At 37.9% G+C, this 25,164-nt stretch overlaps 1 long non-coding RNA gene across 1 annotated transcript; it reads right to left on the bottom strand.

Annotated features, from left to right (window-relative positions):
- Positions 1 to 2,741: 2,741 nt before the first annotated feature.
- On the bottom strand, positions 2,742 to 7,596 carry LOC125083175 (uncharacterized). The gene is made up of 3 exons (XR_007122196.1): positions 7,541 to 7,596; positions 4,277 to 4,338; positions 2,742 to 2,928 (listed from the first exon to the last, which is right to left on the bottom strand). It is a non-coding gene; the product is annotated as an uncharacterized LOC125083175 (long non-coding RNA).
- Between the last annotated feature and the right edge of the window lie 17,568 nt (positions 7,597 to 25,164).

Genomic DNA, 25,164 nt, shown 5'->3' with positions numbered 1-25,164 from the left:
GGACCCAAAACCAGGAGAGGATTCCACCTGCCAGCACTGCTTTGTACTATTCAACAGTTCCTAGAAGGGAACTTGGAGACTGCAGAAAAAAGACAATGAAGTCTAGAAAGGTCAACTGTCAGTCTGTCTAATTTCACCCAGACAGCTAATTACCGACTCAGGGCCTGATTCACGAATCCTAATTCCCTATATATTATTATTCCACTTTATTGTCTGGGTAATAATTACTCCAAAATCTTTCTCTCTCCATGTCCAACCTCTCTTCTTAATGATAGATGCAAATTTCCATTTGTGTGCCAAACATCTCTGTTGGTTACACGCCAGGTCCCCCATTCAAAGCATGCTCCAAACAAGATGAGGTCTTCTCCACCTACTCTTTTTCTCCCTCCTAAGTTCTCTAGACTATCAAACAACAGTATTGACTTAGTCTCACAACCTGCAATCCTTTATTTTCTCTGAATCTTCTTTCCCCTTCAACCCCCATTTCTAGTGAATGCCTAATTTATCAGTTTGATTCTCTAAAATATTTTTAAAACCCCTCTATTCCTCCTCGTACACCCTCTACCCATACTTAACCTTGAACACAGTCCCTGAATCTTACTAGGCCTCCTACCTTCCTCCAGGTCCTCTTCTAAGCCTCCCTTTAATTCAATGACAAGGAATGGTTTTGGCAATCTTCCCAAAATGGAACGAGTCTGCTCTCTGGACTAGACCCAAATTGTGATTCTTTTCATTGTAATGAAATGGTTTTTCCAGGAAATCAAGGAATAGTAACCAGTCAATAGATTTACTCAAACATTTTTATTTCCTTTTAAATGCAATGACTGATGTATAATGAGATATTTCCCAAATTGCTTTCAGCCTTTTGTCTGAAGGTAAAAAGAAATTCAAATGTCCATATTTCCCCTGAACACTTGCAAGCTAGCACAGATCAGATATTGAATAACACAGAGTTTATGACCAGAAGTAGTCCCTGTGGCTAAGTCTTACTGGTCTCTAGCAGGGACCAAAATCCCCTAAAAGAAGAGGATTTGTAGACATTCTTATTCTCCCCAGGGCAAAAAAAAAATGCAGATATCTTACACAAAGAAACAAAAAACAGTTTGACAATGTCACTTAGGAAAAACAGTCAAAATATAGTACTATTTTTCATTATTATTAAAAGGCAAATTTTTATAACATGGGGTGATATATGATTTAGGCCCCTCTGTAGGGACCTCACTGGAATTGCTCTACAACATATTGCCTATAACAAAGTTTAAATTCTATCACCGGGAACCTTCATAATCATTATAGCAAAATATGTTGGCTTCGTCTTTCACATCTCCTATCAGCACTTACTCACTGTTTTTGCACTGGTCTACTAACTAATGGCAGAAATATACTATGTATTTTATGATTTTGTTCCTTTGTACAGGCTGTTCCCTCTGCATAGGTGCTATTCCCATCACAACATTTAGAAATCCTGTTTATTCTTTAAAGCCCTTTATCCTCATTCCCCATTAAAAAAAAAATCAATCTTTCCTTTATGTTCCAGTAGTATTTTGTTGATACCAGTGATTTAACACTTAACATTTTGCCTTGAACTTGTCTGGATAGACTGGGAGCTCCTAAGAGGCAAAGCCTCCTTCTTTGTCTCTGCATATACAGTACTTGGCACAAAGGAGCCAGTCAGTTTGTGCAACTGAACTGCATTATTAGCCATCCCCTATTTGTCAGGTCTTATGGTCTGAATAACCCTAATCACGTCAGATCTGAAAGACTGGTATAATCTATACACATTCAATATTGTCTCTGGGGTCTCACAGTGCAAAATTTAAAAATAAATAAATAAATAAAATGAAACAAATGAGAATGAATTTGTGAACAGGAAGCAAAATGAACAATAAAGTAAGGTGTAGGGGTGCCTGGTGGCTCAGTGCGTTAAAGCCTCTGCCTTTGGTTGGGGTCATAATCTCAGGGTTCTGGGATCGAGCCCCGCATTGGGCTCTCTTCTTTTTTTTTTTAAAGATTTTATTTATTTTATTTGACAGACAGATATTACAAGTAGGCAGAGAGGCAGGCAGAGAGAGAGAGAGGAGGAAGCAGGCTCCCTGCTGAGCAGAGAGTCCGATGCGGGGCTCGATCCCAGGACCCTGGGATCATGACCTGAGCCGAAGGCAGAGGCTTTAACCCACTGAGCGACCCAGGTGCCCCTGGGCTCTCTTCTCAGCTGGGATCCTGCTTACCCCAATCTCTCTCTGCCTGTTTCTCTGCCCACTTGTGATCTGCCTGTCAAATAAAAAAAGAGAATTAAAAAAAAAAAAAGTAAGGTGTAATTATTATCAGAATCACCCTAAAACTACAACCGATATTCTTCAAAGTCAGTAAATAGTAGAAGGGACCAAAATTCTCTGATGATGGACAGATACAGCCTGAAAATGAGGGCCATCTGTTTAATCTTTAAAAAATAAATCTCCTCCACCCTCAATGAATGCCTATAAGTGGGGTAAGGAAAAAAGAAAAAGGTAGGGAAGAAAAGAAAGGATAAATACAGTTAGAGAAGAATAAAAAACTGGTTGAGCAGAACAGGATGTAAGAAAAGACCTGGAAGAGGAAAAAAACAAAACAAAACAAACAAAAAAATACATTGAGAAACACAAGAAGCAACAGAAGGATGGATGAGGAAAGAAAGGGTAAGAGGAAAGAAGGAAGAAAGCTAATATATCCATTGGGTGTTTGCTCTGTATTAGTCAGGCAACGTGTTTCTTTTAACTAGGTGAAGAAATAAAAATGGTTGAGGGAAACAGAAAAGCGATGGTAGGTCATACGGAGTTGAGAATCCCCTGGGTTCATTTAGGTCTCAGACATACTGCTCAGGCATCTCCCAGATGGGCATGATCAGTGATGCCATACATATACTCCCTTTATGAGATCTCATAGTACTACCTAAAGAAAAGAAACATAAATGCAGTAGGAAGGATTTTTTATTTATTAGTAATGTTGTAAATAAAATATCTTTCCTTTTGCTTGAATGATCTCAGTAGATTTGTTTCTTGGTCTGTCATTAGGCAGGAGTTTCCAAAAAGAGTCTCTGGAGAGCACTTTAAAATAGGATCAGCCATACATCTTTCCCTGGGCACCACTAATTTAGACAAAACCCCAATCTGGATTGGGAAGAAGTTAAACTTTTTTTTTTAAAGATTTTATTTATTTATTAGACAGAGAGAAATCACAAGTAGGCAGAGAGGCAGGCAGAGAGAGAGGAGGAAGCAGGCTCCCTGCTGAGCAGAAAGCCCGATGTGGGGCTTGAACCCAGGACCTGGGATCATGACCTGAGCCGAAGGCAGCGGCTTAACCCACTGAGCCACCCAGGCGCCCAAACTTTTTTTTTTTTTTAATATGGTCTTTTTGATAAGGCCCAAGGGACAGAAATATATACATACATACATATATATTTCAAACCAAATAGCATGCTTTCTCTGCCCAAGAAGTCAGCATTTTTCATGTGTCTTCCACAAGAAAGGGGCTCCCACTTTACAAGTTGTGAACCTTTGCCCTGTAGCAGCCATTCACACAGCAGAGCTTGTTTTGACAGCCTGCACCTGGTCCAGCCTGTGTGTGAACTGCTCAGTTAACAGCCCTCGGCGTGGCCTACTTGCTTTGTGCAGACTTGCCTTTCACAAATGGACTTTTTTTCCCCTCTCTGAAATGAGTTCCCTCCACTTCAGAATCTCAGTACTTAAAATCTTAGCATATTTTTAACAGAAATGAAGGATTTTGGAGTTAGAGACTACTAGAGAGAAAAGGAAAGGAAAACAGCCAAAGATCTGCAGATGAAAATAAATACAGTAAATTCACATGATCAGCCATACATCTTTCACACTCTTGACTGTGTCTTGACCCCTTGAAATGCCTTTGTTTCAGAAAGAGAAATAATAGTAGTTGACATTTATTGAGCATTTCTTACATGCCAGGCACTGAGGTAAAGTCTTTCCCTCCATGTTCTCATTTCATCCTCACAACAGAATGTGGATATTATAATAATTGCAGTTTTACAGATGCAGAAACTCAGGCTCAGGGAGGTAAAAGAACTTGCTCAAGGTTATAGGGCTAATAAATGACAAACCAGTAATTAAACCCAGGTCTCCCTAATCACTGCAATAAGCTGCCTTAGGAATAACTACTAGAAACACAAGTTATTTTAAAGGTATTAGATTCTCCTTTTCTATACCAGGGAGGCAATGCTTCCATAAGATTTTCTAACATCCTAAGATATACTATAGCAAACGCTTACCTACATACTTCCATTATTTTAGAGCTTTCTCACAGGCACCTCATTTTATTCTTCCAACAAACCTATAAAGTCGTTAAAAGAGAGGGTTCTGAAGTTATTTGATAGATCCGATAACTGAGCTTTATTTAGTGAATATCTCAGCAGATGCTACAACAATTGCTAGCACTACACAGAACTTTGGCACATAGTAGGTGGTCAGTAAACATTGGTGTGATTAATGAAAGACAACCTAGGAAGTGATCCCAGTCAGGGCTTCCTTGGAGATCTTCCTGAAGTCAATGAAGAACCACCAAAGCATTAAATACTGAGAAAGACATGTTCCTGTAAGGAACCTGCTAAAGGTATCCAGATAGGAGATGGGGGCTTCCTAAAATAAGATACTGTTGTGGCAATGGAAGGAATTAAATGAGTTTGTGAAACCGTAAAAATTTAGGAATGACAGGATGTGGTAAATTACAAATGGGGAGGGAGAGGAAATACTCATGGAAATGCATGTCAAAGGTTTTGGCAGAAGAGGATGGATGGATGGTTCCTTCCCTGTATGCTTTATATATATTTGCTTATTCCCACATACAGCAATCATCTTATGATACCTAAATGGTTTTTTGCAAGTTCACCTCACCTATTAAACTGTAATGTCTTGAAGGTGGGGAGCATTCTAACTCCCATGTCCTCTAATGCTAAATATTAGTTGTAAGATAAGTAAGAATGCAAGAAAAAATTAGATATGACTCACCCTCAGGCCAGGTAAACATCAATCCCTTCCTTTGTGATTCGTTCCCTAGGCCACTTCCCTTCGCATTACTTCCCTTAAGCCTGACTTAGACTTTTGCAAGAGCGCAATCCCTTCAGGTTAGATTCTGCTCCAAGGAAATAGTTATCATTTGCCACACAAATGAGTACAGGCCTGGAGGCCTGAGGCATAAGTAAAATCAGCCTATGTGCAGATACTAACCTTAACTTGAGTTGAGATACAAGGCCTGAGTTGGTGCTATACTTCCCCAAGCTCCTGAGAGTCAGCACCTTCCAATGCATCATTGCTATGCCATGAATGAATGAGGCAAGGTCTGGGAGAGAGCTGCAGATGCGTAAGAATGATAGGGATCTAAACAGGTTTTTTCTAACCTTTCTGTAAAGTGAACTGAACCAGCCACCTTTCATTGTCCTGAGATAAATGAAAACTGTGACTCTGTGTATATGTGCATCTGTGTGCTTATACCCCAAGGCAGAATAAAGAAAATAGAAAATTAGATTTCTTTAATTTCCCATTTTTATAATTCCTTAATTTCCCTTAGTCTCACCATATACATATATATTCATATACATATATATTCAGATCTCCTTAAATAGAAAAAAAATTGAAATTTTTCTTTTTAAAGCTTGAAAGTGTCATACTCTCAGTTTAAATTTTGCACAGCCTTTATTTTTTTTCACAATGTAACAAACGGCAGCTCAACAGAACCAAAAAATTCCTTCTGTTATATGGGGACTTCAATTTCTAATAACAGTGCAATGGAAAATAATCATTTCCGCCTGTCCATTGAACACATTTACTGAACAAGGCAAGATACCAACCAGTGCTTGAAACTACTTATTCAGGACTAGGTCTAGCCACACAGCAAGAGGCAGGTCACAGAAAAGATACAAATAGTGTTAATCATCATTCTTTTCTCCCACTACTATCCCCTGTCCCTCACCTCTTCCTTCTACTCCATTTTACTGCAAACTAACATTTATTCACTTCTGCATTTGACCTAAACAGCCAATGTTGCTTTATGGGAATTGCCTACTTTTTTTTGGCAAAAGCCTCTTACTCGGAAAGGGGAACACTCTCTACTCTAGACAGCTCTGCATATTTACACTAATTTTAAGCACACTGATTTGAGTGCGCCAGAAGACACTTTGAATAAAAGAAAATATCAACTAAGATATCACTGAGCAGGCACACAGTCACTGAATATTACATAATATTACTGACTGAGGGTTCGTGTAGAGACTTTGTGTCAGATAGACATGGGCTCAAAATCACTAGGTCTGTGACCCAGGGAAAGTAACTTAAACTTCAAGAGCCTCAATATTATTATTTGTGAAACTGCATAATAATGGTTTCCTGGTGTGTATTTGATTATATATGACACAATATTTGGCTCATATTAGATATAATACCATCAATAGCTAACATTAATACTGTTTTTATTATCATTATCATTATTAAATCAGAATCTTCCATTCACATTAGAGTATCTATTATTCTCTACCGTTGGCATATTTCCCTCCCATGGGTGGAGACAGGTTGTTCATCTTTATATCTTCTTTTAGCCAGCATTCACTCCTAGCCACCAAGAGCACTCAAAGTTCTCCTTTTATAAACATGGAATTCACAAGAAGACTCAAAGTCCTTGTCCTCAGACCCCAGCGATTACATCCTTCTTAGGGAACCCTAAGATACTTCCCTTTGCACTTAGCTCCATCACGTCTAAGTGGCAAAATCTCACTCACAACAGGGTAAGAGTGAGGTTTTTGTCTCTTCACTGCTAGCTGGAACCTGTCTCCCCTAAGGTCTGCTTTTTCAGCTCATATATCCATGGTACAGCATGAAGTTTGACATGTGATGAATACTCAGTAAATTTTGAATTAATTGATTTTTTAAAATGTTTTCCCTAAAGTGTCAGCCTCCTTAATTAAGAAGATAGGGAATAATTCAGAAAAAAAGAAGTATGAGATCTTGGTAGGGAGTACAGTATCATCTCCTATATCATTTTACCCACAGTTTCCTAAAAGACCCACCTCATTCCTTATTCTTTTACATCTACAGCAATTCTGGCCATTACGATCATGTGCTATAACCAACAAGCCTTTTAGGGTTGGCACAGTGGAGTTATTTATTTCCATCCAGAGGCTATACTGGCAATTTGTTGGAGCTGCCACCTGGTGGCGCTTGATTTATGGCTTCGCATCCTGAAAAGCCTAGCTCCCCACAGGCATGGTTAACTGAATCACAAAGAATAAAATGCATTCGCAACACACTTTTGAATTAACCTAGGCTACTTCTTTAAAAATTAAGACAGAACAGCAAAATTAGATTTCTATTACTTTATATTAATTTACAATCATTTAAGCTCTTATCATTTAAGCTATACTCATGATAAATGACACCAAAGGGACTCAGGAGAAAATTGTGAAACCACTTGAATAAGAATTTTGGAATCCTTCACTGTTAGTTCCTCTTCGGTAAATTTGAAAAATATTACTTGCCTAACCTACCTCAGAGACCACTTGTGAAGATGCAGTGAAATAACAACATGAAAGTCTTTAGAACCTGTGAAGTGATATACAAAAATGAGTCATTAATGTTATTCCTACAGTCCTTCCTAGAGCAAGACAAGAGGCCTCCAGAGACCATCTTCTTCAGATAGAAGAGTTTCGATGTTGAGTCCTATGTACTAATAGAGCACACATGAAAAGACATGCAGCTCACATGACATGGGGCATGAAAATGTTAAAGAATGAACATGCATACTCTCTGGGCTGTTGCAGCCAGGGAAGAGGAGACTGTCTAATAATATTTATCTACAGAATGTCAAAGTATCACAGCATTTGTATTTCTTCCCAAAGTAGGGAAACAGTTTTCAATTTGAACTTTAATTAGGAAGTGATTCTTTCCTCTAAAGGGAGTTTAAATCACACTGTCCTTTGCCATACCATGTTGAGAAGAATGTATGCACACCCATGGAAAGCACGCAGATTAGAAGATGACAATATGGTGTACTCCTGGTTCAAAAAAGAAGACAGAGACTCTGCTTCTACTTCATTGAGTTACTGCTACCATTGACCCACTATCCCACCAGAAACAACTAGAAAACTCAACAAAACATGAAACAACAGCTTTCAGACATTAGACCACATGCAGCCTCAGACTGGTTGCTGAGAGAAAAGAAACAAACCCTACAAAGTCACTGACTTTCCACCTGGAGGCATCTTGTAGGTGTGGATCAAGGAGGGATAACCCAGGCAGAGTATACCCATCTTACCAAGTCGGGAAGAGACCAGAGGTCATGAAGGCTGAGGGGGCTTGGAATTTGAGGATCAGAGTACTGAAGACAAAGGAGATAGAAAAAGAAAGAATCCCAGAAACCTGCACATGGGGCCCTCGCAATCTCCACACATTACCAAGCTGCTTGTGCGGGGTAACACTTCACAAATCCGTCAAAGAACTGCTTCTATCAGGAACTGTAAGCTGAATAGTTCCAAGAGTTTCCATAAGATAGAAAGTGAGGAGAGAGAGAGAGAGAGAGAGAGGTTGATCGAGAAAGAGAGAGAACTAGAAACAGATGAGAACCAAGCACATATACCCTGCAGCACAGTGGTGTGAAACAATAATGAGATCCAGAAAAATATCGATGGAATCTAAACCCAAAAGAGAGACAGTTTTCTTGATATGATGGTTACATTAAACTAGGACTCTGTTATATGTGATTCATAGCATTGCAAATCATGGGATCAGTGATTCTCAACAAATCCCTGGGTGGCTTTGAAAGGTCCTAAGTTATAAAACCATTTGGGTTCCTGCTACAAATACAGACTTTATGAAACCATTCAGGCAGGAGCCAGAACTACATACATAGAGTAGGAAAAAAAAAATGAGCACCAGTAATGTTAACATGCATCTGTATCAGTAATGTTAACATGCATGCATTTTGAGCTGCTGAATCTTCCCCCAGATCAACTCAAATGTCTAACCAACCTGGATTTTCCTCAGGACCTCTTGAATCTGCCTGTAACCCAGAACCTAAAAGATTAAGGCATGACCAAGTGGGAACCCTCAGGACTCCTGACAGTTTTGAATACTTGCTGTTCATGCTGTAGTTTTGCTATATATTTTTAGTATAACCCCTACTAACCAGTAACTTTACCATAGCCTTAGTTATAATATATTTTCTTCTGGACATCCTATACATTAAAGACATACAATATGCTGCTAAGCCAATGTCATTTTCTAAAGAGATCACAAACTAGCTTACAGAAGGGAGCTGGCCTATCTACTCAAAGATTATGTCAACAAAAAAGAGCCAGACCCTTAACTAGAGTTTCCTGTTTGGTAAAAATATTCCTTGTGGAAGGGACTACTAACAAGGGAATAGAAAATCTGATTAGTGTAGTTAGCATGCTCCTTCCCAGCACCAATATGGTCTAGAGTAATGAATGCCCAGTCTCCTTTGGTGCCTGTGAGAATCGGAATTGCCCTAGACTTCTTTTATTCATTAAATATTTACTGAAGATACATTATGGACAGATATGATGCCTGGGTATAGGAAAAGAAGAGAAAGTCATACATATTTAATTTGCCTTCTTTAATAATCTTAATATTATGTATATGACACATAGACTTTAAATTATCATTGTTAGGAATTTAGGCAAGATATCAACAAAGATAAACAAAGCCACTGAAGTACAGTTCTTGTAAAAATAAGGACCTAGTCTGGCTTTTAGACAACTTTATCCTCAGCACATATCATAGTTTCTGTCGTGCAGTAGGTGCTCAATAAAGTACATTATTTTCAGGCTCACTTTCTCCATCTCCATCCAGGTCAGTAAGTCTGTGTTATCCATCCATCCATCCATCCATCCATCCATCCATCCATCCATCCATCCATCCCATCTACCTGTTATTGAGTGCCTTCCATAACCCTGGCACTTTTCATTGTATATATTGTATCTATGTCAGCTAAGTTTCAACCAGGGAAGCAAAATCACTAAAAGATGTAACCCTGCATGTGTTTATTTAAAAAATTATAGAAATTTAAGTTATGTAGCTGTAGGAGCCAATTAAGCAGCCTCTATAAAGCTGCTGTTTTCAGGTTTTATGCTGAAATTGAAGTCCACAGAAAGTAAAGTTAAGAGCAGAAAATAGAAGTAAAGTGAAGGAGAGCAGGCACAAGACAATCTAGAGCCCGCCAAAATAGACTGGAAATTGTTAGTTGCTATTGCCTCTGATCTTGATAATAAAGGTGTCCTCCAGAATCTTGCGCTCTTCCTCACAGAGCTAAATATATGACCTAGATCAAGAATCTGAAAAACTGAAGGACCCAAGGGAAGAGAGCACTTACAGAGCTGGACAAAGAGATAGCAGATAAGCAACAATATCTTTAAGCTATAAAATGGTTTAAATTATACTACTACTTCTCTTCCATCCTCCAAATCTCAGTCGATCATCTTTCTTGTGGTCTACCCTATCCAGAAACAGACAAGGAAGAAAATTCTGAGAAAAGTAGTTGACAGGTTACAGAGCCACCACAGCATCCTACTTAATCTCCTAATCTTAAGAAGTTAGTGTTATTGGGGCGCCTGGGTGGCTCAGTGGGTTAAAGCCTCTGCCTTTGGCTCAGGTCATGATCCCAGGGTCCTGGGATCGAGCCCCACATCGGGCTCTCTGCTCCGCAGGGAGCCTGCTTCCTCCTCTCTCTCTCTCTGCCTGCCTCTCTGCCTGCTTGTGATCTCTGTCTGTCAAATAAATAAATAAAATCTTTAAAAAAAAAAAAGAAGTTATGCTCCACAAATAACAAATAGCATGGAGGACAAGGGGAGATGGAGAGGAGAAGGGAGTTGAGGGAAATTGGAAGGGGAGGTGAACCATGAGAGACTATGGACTCTGAAAAACGATCTGAGAATTTTGAAGGGGTGGGGGGTGGGAGGTTGGGGGCACCAGGTGGTGGGTATTGTAGAGGGCATGGATTGCATGGAGCACTGGGTGTGGTGCAAAAATAATGAATACTGTTATGCTGAAAAAAAAAATTAAATAAAAAATTATTTGGGTGTGTTTTGATGCACTCCATGGGAAAAAAAAAAAAAGAAGTTAATGTTATTATATCCATTGTACAGAAGGAAAAATTGAGACTGGAGAGTTTATGACCTCATAGTTAGTAATGGACACAGCTAGGATTTAGTTGCAAAGTTCCCTCCCACTTCAGGGTTCCGGGGCAGCGGGGAGGACAGAGATGTTAATTAGAAGCAGAATTGGTGGACTGTGGACCAATACACTGTTTCAGAAGACAACAGTAAACATTAGTAGACATTGGCAAAGAGGGGATCCTGCTCAGGCACAGTTGTAGCTAAAAACATAGCTAGTAAAGCAGACTTTGGAGATACTTCTAGTAAGACACAAAAGCAGTTATACAGAGGTTTCTATACCAAGTCCTGCTTTGGAAAAACAGCATCAGATTGGCTGCAGGATTCAAGATATCCAGAGTTACAACACAACTGCAGGGGGCATGATCCATTCAAAATATAACGTAACTCTGCCCACCAGAATTGTATTAAACAATGGTTCTGAAGTCAGCAGGCCATATGCTACTGTTCAGCAATGTATACATCACAGAGAATAGCACCACTTCTAACAAGTTGAGACAATTCAATGAGTAGATAAATACTCTCGAGAGACTATGTTTATTTACAAAGAGTATTCACATGTTAATCAGTCCTTCCCATCCAAAAATACACATGCACACACGCACATGTGCACACACACACGTGCGCATGCACCAGAAACTTCTTCATGGGAGAGAAAGTTGAGAATTGAAATGTCACTTGAGTTTGTTCATATCCTGGTTACTACTGCTGTGCTAGTGCTGTCATACCTGTGTTTGGCAGTCTGTTTAGAAGTGAATTTTCAGATGGCAATTGATCTTTCAATGTTTCATCTCATACAATTTTGAAAGTTGAGTCTCTTAATTGCATATGACTGCATATGATGGTACCACGTAGCTGCAGTTATTAGAAACTGTCCATCTCCCATTCTAAGTAAGAACAGGAAGGAAATATCTGTCATAAGAGGAAGAGCTGTTCCATTTATGAAAATGATGAATAGCTTCAAAAAAGTAGGGTCATTTATAACAATAGGTGTCAGAAGGTTTAGTACATGAGCAATAGACTGAACCTGATAATATGCAGAAGAAAAGGCCAGCCTTTTCTTTGTAACAAGAAAGAGGATGGCAATATGGAGTACTCCTGGTACTCCTTTGTGACAGGAGTACAGTCAGTCTTCGTAATGTTGCCTTATTAAACACTTCTTGTGCCAGATAAGCAGACTGTTTATAGTTGTGAGCTCTGGAAAGACCCCTCTCCGACTTCACTGTTGCCAGGGTGAAGAAGCAAAGTGGGAAGGGGAAGGGTGGAATCCTCATTTCCATCAACACATACCTGCTCTGCATGGAATAGACAACCCAACTCACTGGGGGAAAAAAAAAAAGATAATCCACTCCATTCACCTCTCATGCACTCTTTTTTAAATTTCTTCATACTTAAGATTGGTATTTTTTTTTTTTGGTATAGTGTTCCATGATTCATTGATTGCTTGAAATAACCAGTGCTCCATGAAATCCATGCCCTCTTTAATACCCATGACCAAACTAATTCATTCCTCCAACCCCCTTCCCTCTAAAACCCTCAATTTGATTCCCAAAGTTCGTAATCTCTCATGGTTCTTCTGCCTCTCATTCCCCGACCCCCTTTATTTTTCCCTTCCTTCTCCTAATGTCCTCCATGCTATTCCTTCTGTTCCACAAATAAGTGAAACCATATGATAATTAACTTTCTCTGTTTGACTTATTTCACTTAGCATAATCTCTAGTTCCATCTATGTTCATGCAAATGTTGGGTATTCATCCTTTCTGATGGCTGAGTAATATTCCATTGTATATATGGACCACATCTTCTTTATCCATTTGTCTATTGTAGGTATATTGGCTCATTCCATAGTTTGGTTATTGTGGACATTGCTGGTATGTACACTGGGGTGCATATGGCCCTTCGTTTCACTATATCTCTATCTTTGCACTACCCAGTAGTGCAATTGCTGGGTTGTAGTGTAGCTCTATTTTTAACTTCATGTTGCCTGATTTCAATCTATATTACAAAGCTGTGATCACCAAGACAGCATGGTACTGGCACAAAAACAGATGCATAGATCAATGGAACAGAATAGAGAGCCCAGATATGGGCCCTCAACTCTATGGTCAACTAATTTTCAACAAGGCAGGAAAAAATATCCAATGGAAAAGAGACAGTCTCTTCAATAAATGGTATGGGAAAATTGGACAGCCATATACAGAAGAATGAAACTCGACCATTCTCTTACATGATATATAAAGATAAACTCTAAATGGATGAAAGGCCTCAATGTGAGACAGGAATCCATCAAAATCCTAGAGGAGAACGTAGGCAATAAACTCTTGGACATCAGCCACAGCAACTTCTTTCAAGACACATCTCCAGAGGCAAGGGAAACAAAAGTGAAAATGACCTTTTGGGACTTCATCAAGATAAAAAGCTTCTGCACAGCAAAGGAAACAGTCAACAAAGCAAAGAGACAACTCTCATGCACTCCTATCTGGGATAACCCATTTCACTTTTTTTTTTTTCTTAAGTGCTTTTTAAAATTTAACTCATCATCCTTATTTGGAATCTTCCTGAGGTCTATCATTTTCCTTCAAACTATTGGGCACAGAATGGTAAGATATTGGTCTGAATTCTCAGAGTGAAACATTATTATGGTGGGGTCAGGAAAGGAAAACAAGATTCTCCCTCTGAAAACCAGTCTTCAGATTTACCTCCTCAGCTTTACAACTAGTGTATCTTGAAACCAGCACTGTTAATCCTCTGGGAATGCCCTTTATTTTACCTCAAGAAAATAATTTCAGATGTTCAAAGAAGACTGGAATAATCTATCCTGTCATGGGGATAAACAACTTCTCCAGTATGAGAATCATTTTAATTTTTTTTTAAAGATTTTATTTATTTATTTGACAGAGAGAAATCACAAGTAAGCAGAGAGGCAGGCAGAGAGAGAGGAGGAAGCAGGCTCCCTGCTGAGCAGAAAGCCCTATGTGGGGCTCGAACCCAGGACCTGGGATCATGACCTGAGCCGAAGGCAGTGGCCTAACCCACTGAGCCACCCAGGCGCCCCAAGAAGAATCATTTTAATTTTATCTATTGTAGCTTATAATGATTGAAAGGGAGAAGTCTCATTAAATACACTGGACATTAAACTAATTTAGCTTTATTTTGCTTTCCAAAATTGGCCTGCATTTGAGAATGTCAATAACATGAGGATAGCACTGCATAAGCTGTCTTGAGAAACTAGAGTGAAGCATGAAGAAGAGAGAAGGGCTCTGTTGAGTATTTATTAATGAAGCTTGGTACAGGCTTGCTACAACATCTCCTAGTCCCTAACTCATTCTAACCACTGGATTATTGATAATTAGATAATTTCAGAGGAGATCATCTTGTGCAACTTACTCTTTTCATGTATGCAGTAACTAATAATTTAGGTCAAGTAACTTAGTCAAGGAAACCCAGAAGTGTGGGAATCCCAAGCTAGGGCCCCCCATTTGGTGTGTGCCTGTACACTAGGAACCATAAAAAGATGGAGGTCTTTAAGATAAAGAAAATCTTTTTCTTAGGAGGGCTTACTAAGAAAAGGTCTTGATGTAACACACTGAACACACTTTTTTACTCTAAAGTCATTTTTCCCCATTTCTATAATGTAATTTTTCAGATATTTACTACTCCTTTCTATTGGGTTCTGCTTAAAGGGGATGAAGAGTATACCAGTGATTCAAAGTTACATTCTTTTCTTCATTAAGAGAAATATCTTTAAAACTACTAGCTTTTAGTTTAAAGGCTCAGGAGACAACAGCTCAGACTGTTGTGTCAGATCCCAATATAAATTGGAGAGCTGAGTTTTATAACAACTACATTTCACGCCATGCAACATGCTTCTGATCTGTTTCCTGTTCCTATTCTAGTTCTCCTGACTTCTAATCAGCAGTTGCTAAATATCTCTAGTAATAGCTTAATCTCGCAATAGGGTGTTTGGAAAATTCAAATGCCTGTGTAATAAAAATATGAAAAATTATATTTTAATGTCTTCATTAAGGTTTAATTGATATAAGCTGAATGCATTTGAAGTATACAACTTGGTAAGTTTTCACATATTTATGAGTCTGTGAAAGCATCAGCACAACAAAACAGTTACTTTAGTCTGCTTCTGCTGCAAGATAGTGATTTCATTTCTATTGATTATATACCCAGAGATGGATTGCTGGGTCATTTGAGGGTTCTATTTTTCATTTTTTGAGGAGCTTCCATAGTTTTTTCCACAGTGTGCCAATTTACACTCCCAACTACAGTGCCTAAGGATCCCTTTTCTCTACAAACCTTACTAACACTTATCTCTTTTTGATGACAGCCCTTCTAATAAATGTGAGGTGATATCTCATTGTGATTTTGATTTGCATTCACCTGATGCTTAGTGATATCAAGGATCTTTTCATGTACCTGTGGCCATTTGTATGTCCTCTTTGGAAATATGTATATTTAAATCTTGTGTCCATTCCTTATTCAGATTTGTTTCTGTTTTTGCTTTTTGCTATTAAGTTGTATGAGACCCTACATATTTGGGGTATTGGCCCCTTAGCAGATAGATTATTTTTAAGTATTTTCTCCCATAACATAGATCACTTTTTATTTTGTTTGGAAACCAATGAGAATGAAGACACTTCAGTCCAAAACCTATGGGATACAGCAAAGGCAGTCCTAAGGGGGAAATACATAGCCATCCAAGCCTCCCTTAAAAAAATTGAAAAATCCAGAACACACCAGCTGTCTCTACACCTTAAAGAACTGGAGAATCAACAACAAATCAAACCAACTCCACACATAAGAAGGGAAATAATCAAGATTAGAGCTGGGATCAATGAGGTAGAAAACAGAGATACAGTAGAACGTATCAATGAAACTAGAAGCTGGTTTTTTGAAAGAATCAATAAGATTGATAAATCCAAAAGAAAAGAGAGAAATCCCAAATTCATAAAATTATGAATGGAAAGGGAAAGATCACAACTAACACCAAGGAAGTAGAAACAATCAACAGAAGTTATTATCAACAGTTATATGCCAATAAGCTAAGCAACCTAGATGAAATGGATGCATTCCTGGAAAACTGTAAACTCCCAAAATTGAACCAGGAAGAAATTGACAACCTAAATAGACCAATATCTAGTAATGAGATTGAAGCAGTGATCAAAAACCTCCCAAAAAACAAGAGCCCAGGACCTGATGGATTCCCTGGGGAATTCTACCAAATTTTCAAAGAAGAAATAACACCTATTCTCCTGAAGCTGTTTCAAAAAATTGAAGCAGAAGGAAAACTTCCAGACTCTTTCTATGAAGCCAGCATTACCCTGATCCCCAAACCAGGCAAAGACCCTACCAAAAAGGAGAATTTCAGACCAATATCACTGATGAATATGGATGCTAAGATTCTCAACAAGATCCTAGCAAACAGGATCCAACAGCACATTAAAAAGATTATCCACCATGACCAGGTGGGATTCATTCCTGGGCTACAAGGATGGTTCAACATTCGCAAATCAATCAATGTGATAGAACAAATTAATAAGAAAAGAGAGAAGAACCACATGGTCCTCTCAATTGATGCAGAAAAAGCATTTGACAAAATCCAGCATCCATTCCTGATTAAAACGCTTCAAAGTATAGAGATAGAGGGAACATTCCTGAACTTCATCAAATCTATCTATGAAAGACCCACAGCAAATATCATCCTCAATGGGAAAAAGCTTGCAGCCTTCCTGTTGAGATCAGGAACATGACAAGGATGCCCACTCTCACCACTCTTGTTCAACATAGTATTAGAAGTCTTAGCAACAGCGATCAGACAACAAAGAGAAATAAAAGGTATCCAAATTGGCAATGAAGAAGTCAAACTCTCTCTCTTTGCCGATGATGTGATTCTTTATATGAAAAACCCAAGAGACTCCACCCCCAAACTACTAGAACTCATACAGCAGTTCAGTGACGTGGCAGGATACAAAGTCAATGTATAGAAATCAGTGGCTTTCTTATACACTAACAATGAAAATACAGAAAGGGAAATGAGAGAATTGATTCCATTTACTATAGCACCAAGAACCATAAGATACCTGGGAATAAACCTAACCAAAGAGGTAAAGGATCTGTACTCGAGGGACTACAGAACACTCATGAAAGAAATTGAAGACACAAAAAGATGGAAGACCATTCCATGCTCTTGGATTGGAAGAATAAACATTGTTAAAATGTCTATACTGCCTAGAGCAATCTATACTTTTAATGCCATTCTGATCAAAATTCCACCAGTATTCTTCAAAGAGTTGAGGCAAATAATCCAAAAATTTGTATGGAACCAAAAGAGACCCCGAATCACTAAGGAAATGTTGAAAAACAAAAATAAAACTGGGGGCATCACGTTACCTGATTTCAAGCTTTACTACAAAGCTGTGATCACCAAGACAGCATGGTACTGGCATAAAAACAGACACATAGACCAGTGGAACAGAGTAGAGAGCCCAGATATGGACCCTCAACTCTATGGTCAGTTAATCTTTGACAAAACAGGAAAAAATATACAGTGGAAAAAAGACAGTCTCTTCAATATTTTGTTGATTGTTTCTGCTCCTGTACAGAACCTTTTTAGTTTGATATAGTCTGACTTGTTCATTTTTGCTTTTCTTTCTTGGACTTTTGGAGTCATATCCAAAAAACCATTGCCAAGACCAATGTCAAGAAGCTCTCTAGCTATGCTTTCTTCAAGGAGATGTACAATTTCAGGTCTTAAATTCAAGTCTTTAATCCATTTTGCATTAGTGTTTGTAAGTGGAGTGAGATAGGAGTCTAAGATTTTTTTCACGTTGATTATCTAGTTTCCCCAAATGATTGATGAAATCATCCTTTCCTCATTGAATTTTCTTAACTTTCTTTATCAAATATCAGTTGACCACTAATGTGTGATTCATTTGTGGGCCCTTGATTCTGTTCCATCTATGAGTCTGTTTTTATGCCAGTGCAATACTGTTTTGATTATTAATAATAGCTTCACAACCAAGAATTGTGATGTTTCATTCTTTCTCAGGATTACTTTGATTATTCAAGGTCCTTGTGGTTTCAGGCAGATTTTAGGATTGTTTTTCATATTGCTGTGAAAAATGCCATTGGAATATTCAAAGGAATTGCAAAAAAAAATTTACAGATGGCATTGGGTTTGGTACTATGGATGTTTTTAAAATATTAATTCTATCTATGAATGCTAGATGTATTTCCATTTATTTGCACGTTGTTCAATTAGTAGCATTCCAGGGATAAATTCCTCTTGATCATGGTGTATGATCTTTTCACTGTGCTGTGAAATTTGGTATGCTAGTATTTTGTTGAGAATTTTTGTCTATGTTCATCAGAGATTTTGGTCTGTACTTTGCTTTTCTTGTAGTGTCTTTGTCTGGCTTTAATATTAGGATGATTCTGATCTCATAAAATTAGTTTTGAAGTGTTCTCTCTTCTTCAGTTTTTGGGAAGAATTTGAGAAAGATTGGTATTATTTTTTTCTTTAAATGTCCAGCAGAATTTACCAGTAAAGCCATCCATTTTGTCCTGAAGTTTTCTTTCTTAGGAGGTTTTTGATTACTGATCCAGTCTTCTTTCTAGTAATTGATCTGTTCGAATTCTCTATTTTTTCATGATTCAATCTTGGTAGATTGTATGTTTCTAGAAATGTATCTATTCATTCTAAGTTATTCAATTTTTAGCATGTAATTCTTCATAGCAATATCTTATGACTTCTTGTATATTTTGTGGTGTCAGTTGTAACATCTCCTCTTTTGTGTCTGATTCTATTTATTTCAGTTTTCTCCCTCTTTTTGCATAGCTAATTCTATTTATCAATTTTTTTTTACCTTTTCAAAAAATAGCCCCTGGTTTCATTGATCTTTTGTATTATTTTTCTGGTATCTTTTTCATTTATTTCTGCTCTTACCTTTGTTATTCCCTTCCCTATGCTAACTTTTGGCATAGTTTGCTTTTCTTTTTCTAGTTCTTTGAGTTAAAACAAACTCAGAATGGTTATTTGTGATCTTTCTTTTTTCTTAATGTAGGCAATTATGGCTATAAACTTTCCTCTTAGAATTTCCTGCTACATGCCATAAGCTTTTTGTTTGTTTGTTTCCATTTTCAGTTGTTTCAAAATATGTCTTGATTTCTCTTTTAATTTCTTCTTTCACCCATTGATTGTTCAGAAGTGTGTTTAATTTCTTTTTTTAAAGAAGTGCATTTAATTTCTAAGCACTTGTGAATTTCCCAGTTTTATCACTTTAATAATTTTTGCTTTCACTTCTCTGTGTTTGTAAAAGATACACAGCATAATTCAATCTTCTTATATTTGCTAAGGTTTGTTTTGTGACTTAACATGATTTATTCTGGGGAATGTTTTACATGCACTTGAGAAAAAATTGTGTCTTCTTCTGCTATTGCTTGGAATGTTCTGTATGTGTACATTACATGCATTTGGCCTAAGGTAGAGTAAAAGGCCCATGTTTCTTTACAGATTTTTCTCTCTGGTTGATCTACATATTGTTAAAAGTGGGGTATTGAAGTCCCCTACTATTGTATTATTGTCTGTTTTTCCCTTCAGATCTATATATTTTTTTAATTTAACTTAATTACCTCTTTAAAGTCTGTATCTTTAAATATAATTACATTTTGAAGTCTTAGAGGTTAGAACTTCAAACATAATAATTTTGAATTAAGTATCTTGAAATAAGAAGATTATCTTGGATTATCTTAGTGGTCCCATATAACCACAAATGCCCTCATAAGAGGGATTCAGGAGACTTTAGAGTCAGGAAAAGGCCATTTAGTGATACCAAAGATTGGGGTGACACAGCCATGAGCCAAGGAATGCCAGACTTTAGGCATTGGAATAAACAAGGAACATATTCTTTCCTGGAGCTTCCAGAAGAAACCAACACTATTCACACCATGATTTTAGGACCATATAATTAATTTTGGACTTTGTCCTTTGGAAATTTAAGACAATAAATTTGTACTGTTCTAACCACTGAGTTTGTGGTAGTATGTCACCCTATCAACAGGACTTTAGTACACCTGGGTAGCCATGGGTCATAGAAGCAAATGGCTTTCCCCTTTCTGTTGGTCATCAGTGTTGACCTAGTTGTTATGTGCAGGTCTGAGGTAGCACCTAGAGACCTCAAAAACCTCTCTCTCTCTTTTTTTTTTTTTTAAAGATTTCGTTTATTTATTTATTTGACAGAGAGAGAGATCACAAGTAGGCAGAGAGGCAGGCAGAGAGAGAGAGAGAGAGGGAAACAGTTTCCCTGCTGAGCAGAGAGCCTGATGTGGCACTCGATCCCAGAACCCTGAGATCATGACCTGAGCCAAAGGCAGCAGCTTAACCCACTGAGCCACCCAGGCACCCACAAAAAACTCTTTTGACAGGAGATTCAATTCCATGCAGCAAATCTCCATGTTAATAATCTCTTGAGATATTTCACCTTTTTCAACTCACCTTCAGACAGCAGCATTACCATGCTTTCTCTCCGGCCCCACCGGAGTGGTCCCCACCAAGCTGCAAGGTTTCTTTTCTTCCCACTTTTGTCTCAATCTGAAGGCCTAGAATGTGGTGAGATCCATTTTCCACAACTTTCATAAACCAAACACAGAGAAGTCTTGGGAAATCCACCTGGCCTTATCCCTAATTCACCTCTCCACAACACTCTTCTTTCCACGAGAGTAGCATTAGGATGTATGAGCAACACTGGGGTCTTGGTGCCAGCCAACTGAGGAGTGAGTGTCAGTCTCCTCTTACAGAAGATATCCACAAACTCTGTGAATGTTTTTACTTGCTCATCAACCCCAAATTCCATTTGACTGAGGGAAAGGGAACAATTGAGTGCCTTCCTCCCTTTTCCTCTCTTCATCAACACCATTCCCCTGATTCTTCTGCTCTCTCATTTATTGCTCTCATTGTCAAAGATCATCAAACAAGTTTAATTTTGCTCACACCAGGATTGGAGTATAAACCATGCATTCTTTTTAACTCAGGCTTGGAGAATTTAATAGCTTTGTTCTCCACAGGATAGCACTTCCATAATCTCTGCACTCCTCAGTATTCTATAAAGAAAGAAAAGATCTCAATCAGTATCTTGTGTTATCCTATTTTACTCTTATATAATCAACCTGTAATTATATCTAAACTATCACTCAACTTTCAGATACCTTTAAGATATCTCTTCTGTTCCCCAAGTGACTATTTAGCTTGACTAATCAGATAATGACATATGTGAAACCCAGTACTTGAATCTAACCCCCTTATTCCGATGACCTTTCTGTCACCAAGATGTCTCAAACTTTGCTCTTCTTGGCCATGGAGGGGCCAAGTCAGCTATCCTGAGTAAACAAATGCAGATACTTGTCACTACTATAGAGAACAATTCAGACATAGCATAAGTTTTAGCTGATGGCTGATGATGACTAAGTGGCTGAGTTGCTCCTATGATGAGCAAAGCTATGTATTTTTATCTCTCTCAATTCACACGTAATTCTGAAACAGGTGCTTTTATTTATCCTTTCTCAATCCCCTCAGTCCTGTCACCTCATGCTTGCAAACATTTGATGGAATAAAAAGCCCTTATGAGTATCTAAGAATTTAGAAGAGGTATTTGAAAAGTATACTTCACAACCACAACTAGTCAGTTCCTATGCCCCACAGATGCCTAGTAAATGTTGTTGATCATCTAAGAGTTTAAAGTATCTCTGGAGACTCCTTAGAAAATCTGGCCCATGAAATTTCACTTTTATATTGACTGGAGTGCTTAGCACAAAGGTTGGCACAAGATAGGCACTTGGGAAATGTTGGTTGTGTTGAATGGAATTGTTTATATATGTATGTCTGGCCCTATGCCAAAATCCTGGTGGGCTGAATTAATGGATGAAAAAAAAAAAAAAGCGGGGGATGGAAGACGTATCTAAGTAATGGCTGGAGGAAGAAACAGTGACTTATGTTAAGTGAAGGGCAAAGTGATGAGTTAGGGTAATTATTGGCTCTGAAGTCCCCTAATGCTCTAAGTGTAACACTGGCTTTAATTTTAGGTAGAAAATAAGCTTCTGTTTAGAATGAGTCATGAAATTCCCTTTTTCTGGAGAAACTTGGTATGTTCACAACCACCACTATAGTGTGTGTGTGTGTGTGTGTGTACAGCACTGATATGATGATGAGTGTCAGAATAACTGAGGATTCTAATTTAACACATTCCCCCATTTAACAGATAACACTGTTTTGACAAGACAAGGCTTTCTATCTGCACATCCAAATGTAAATGCCAAAGGATGAAGTTTTAGAGTTAACAAGGCATGACTTTCTAGATGACTGTTGGTATCAAGACATATGTCTATGTAATATACACACATTCATATGTACATATATTCGAACAGGCACCAAAACAACAGAGGAAAAAAGAGAGAAGCCAGAAAGAATAACCTCGTTTTATACTTATCTGAAGGAATGGACTCTGTTCTATTGTAGATGAAATCATTTGGCTATGGTAACAGAAAACTTCCCAGTGGTCCTTCACACTATACTTCATCCAGAGCTCCCTGTCAACACTCCTGTATCTTGGATTGAGTCAGGAAATATCCCTAGTGCAAACAAATAACATTCCAGTCTGAAGCCATGTACATCTGCACAATGCAAACCCATCCATGTTTATTCCCATGAAACCCACCAAAGGATGATAGCTTAATATAGTTCTCTGTATGAGCTAAGCACATTTTTATCTCTGGCCAAGATTTGACCCTGGGATGAATTTTCTTATATTTTTCAGACCCTCGGTTCTCTATTTGGCCACTGGATTCCACCTTATCATTCACTTCAAGTACATTATGGAAACCATTAAAGTAGAATTCTTTGAATTTTTACTGGTTGAGAAATTTCAAGAAATTTAATTGTACTGGGATAATTAAAAATGTATCAGAAAGTAGGGTAAGGAATTGAGAAAAGGGGTTATATAATGAAATAAGTAAGCCAATTCATAGGTGAATTTTGAGTGTCCAATTGTTTTAGGTGGATGAGTTACTGTAAACCATTAGTAAAAATCATAATATAGAGAAAGCTTTTCAACTTAATGAAATTCACTTCCGTGCTTCTGCAATTTGTCTTTCTTCTGTGATAAATGTATTCTGTGGTGCACCATTTTGTTTAGAAAATGACACACAAAAGCAACAACACTAGAGTGCAAAAGCCAGGAGAGCCACAACCTTGAACCTGAAAGTGAGCTTTGAATGGATGCTTCTTGGAATCTGGCCAAAATCTGATGTAGTTTTCTTTCTTTTCAATCCAGTACATTCCCTCCAAAATATGAAAGCAGGCTACATGTTGAAAAAAAATGGAATGGAGAGCCCCTGAAAATGCAGACTTAAACCTTAATTCTTTTTGACTATTGTGACTTTTATCCTCAAGAAAAATCTCAGGTACCTCTGGTTCAAAAAGATAATGCCATGACCACTTCAAATAAGCCAAATGAAATTCTGTGTTCAAAGTCTTTACTCATACAGATGTTCTGAATGTCAACCAATAGTCAAGAATTTATTCAGGGTGAAAATTAACACCTAAAACTTCACCCCCTTAAACCAACCTCAGTACATCCTTCCCAGTAGCAAGTATAATTTAGTTTTTATTATTGCCTCTGGGTCCTGCAGTGTAGTGAAAGTCCAAATGTGTGTTCCATATTTTCAGCTATATGCAATACATAACCAAGGGAATATAAAAATCTTAAGTGTATACAATTAACTCCAAGCATTTTAAATATTTTAATTATAGTTTTAGTTACATTAAGCAGTTAATAACTCTAGAGTGTATATACAATGATCCTACATATCTGAAATTCAGTGCAAAATGAATGCCAATTAAAGATGAGGAATAAAAAGCAAAAGCTTCAGAAATTATGCAATGATATGTATTTGTCCATCATTGAATGCCTCTATATCTGCAGACTGTTAAAGTAAAGACAGCAAAAGAGAGAAAAAACTTGATCTTCTTAAGACTTAATTAGGTCCCTGTCTAAATAAGACAAGTGTTTTTGGAAGTTGTGCTTTCTTCTCAAGCCAACAGAATCTTTTTTTTTTTTTTTTTCTTAGAGTTGGTAGAAGCAGAGGCCTAACTAGCCTGGGATATGGGGGTGGAGGGTGATGAGATAATCTGTCAGTGGTTTCTATCACATAAAACTGTTCATTCAATGTATCTTGCAGTCTGAGTGAGTGCAATTCATATGGATACTGTGATACTTTGACTCCCCCATATATTGTCCACCAATTTTCTACCTGTCCTAAAGTATCCTTCCACATAGAGTTGTTCCTTTGCCTGTGATTACTAAACATGGCTGACCACCAGATTCACCTATGGAGCTTGGTAAGCAAGAGAAACCTAGACCATAACTATCCTAGACTTACTGAATCAGAATCTCTAATGCCAGGGCATGGGGAATCTATATTTTTAACCAGTTTTCCAGATGTCTGTGATATAGTCAGTCCAGCTGATTTAGTATTTGGACACTATTAGTTTAGAAAACAAAGAGGAAATATAGAGGGGAAAAAAAGAAACTCTCCTGAAACACATAGAACAGAGAGGGTTCCAAACCCCATCATGGTAACAGAGATGAGTTCATCAGATGAGATGGTTGTCACCTTGAGGGGCTCACAGAATGTTTCTCTCCCAGGAATCACAAACTTGAAGCCTTTACAGCAGGCAGATAATATAAATGAGTGAGGCCAGCTGAGTGGACCATGTATGGCTTCTTCAGTCTGTATTTCATTTCTCAGTTTTGATAGAAACATAGGAACAATAAATATCTCAGGATCCTCTTAACTCTTATAAGAAAAGCAATAGTGAAAGCATGGTAATAAAGAGCCACAGGTACTCAGCTACAGTGTCCAGAGGATTGGGAGGAATGGGGACTTTGGCATCCAAAGAGTTCCTAATACAGCTGCAG

Source organism: Lutra lutra, chromosome 13 (assembly GCF_902655055.1).
Source record: "Lutra lutra chromosome 13, mLutLut1.2, whole genome shotgun sequence".
NCBI lineage: Eukaryota > Metazoa > Chordata > Mammalia > Carnivora > Mustelidae > Lutra > Lutra lutra.
Note: the sequence above shows the minus strand (reverse complement) of the source record. Positions and strands in the feature narration are given on the sequence as shown.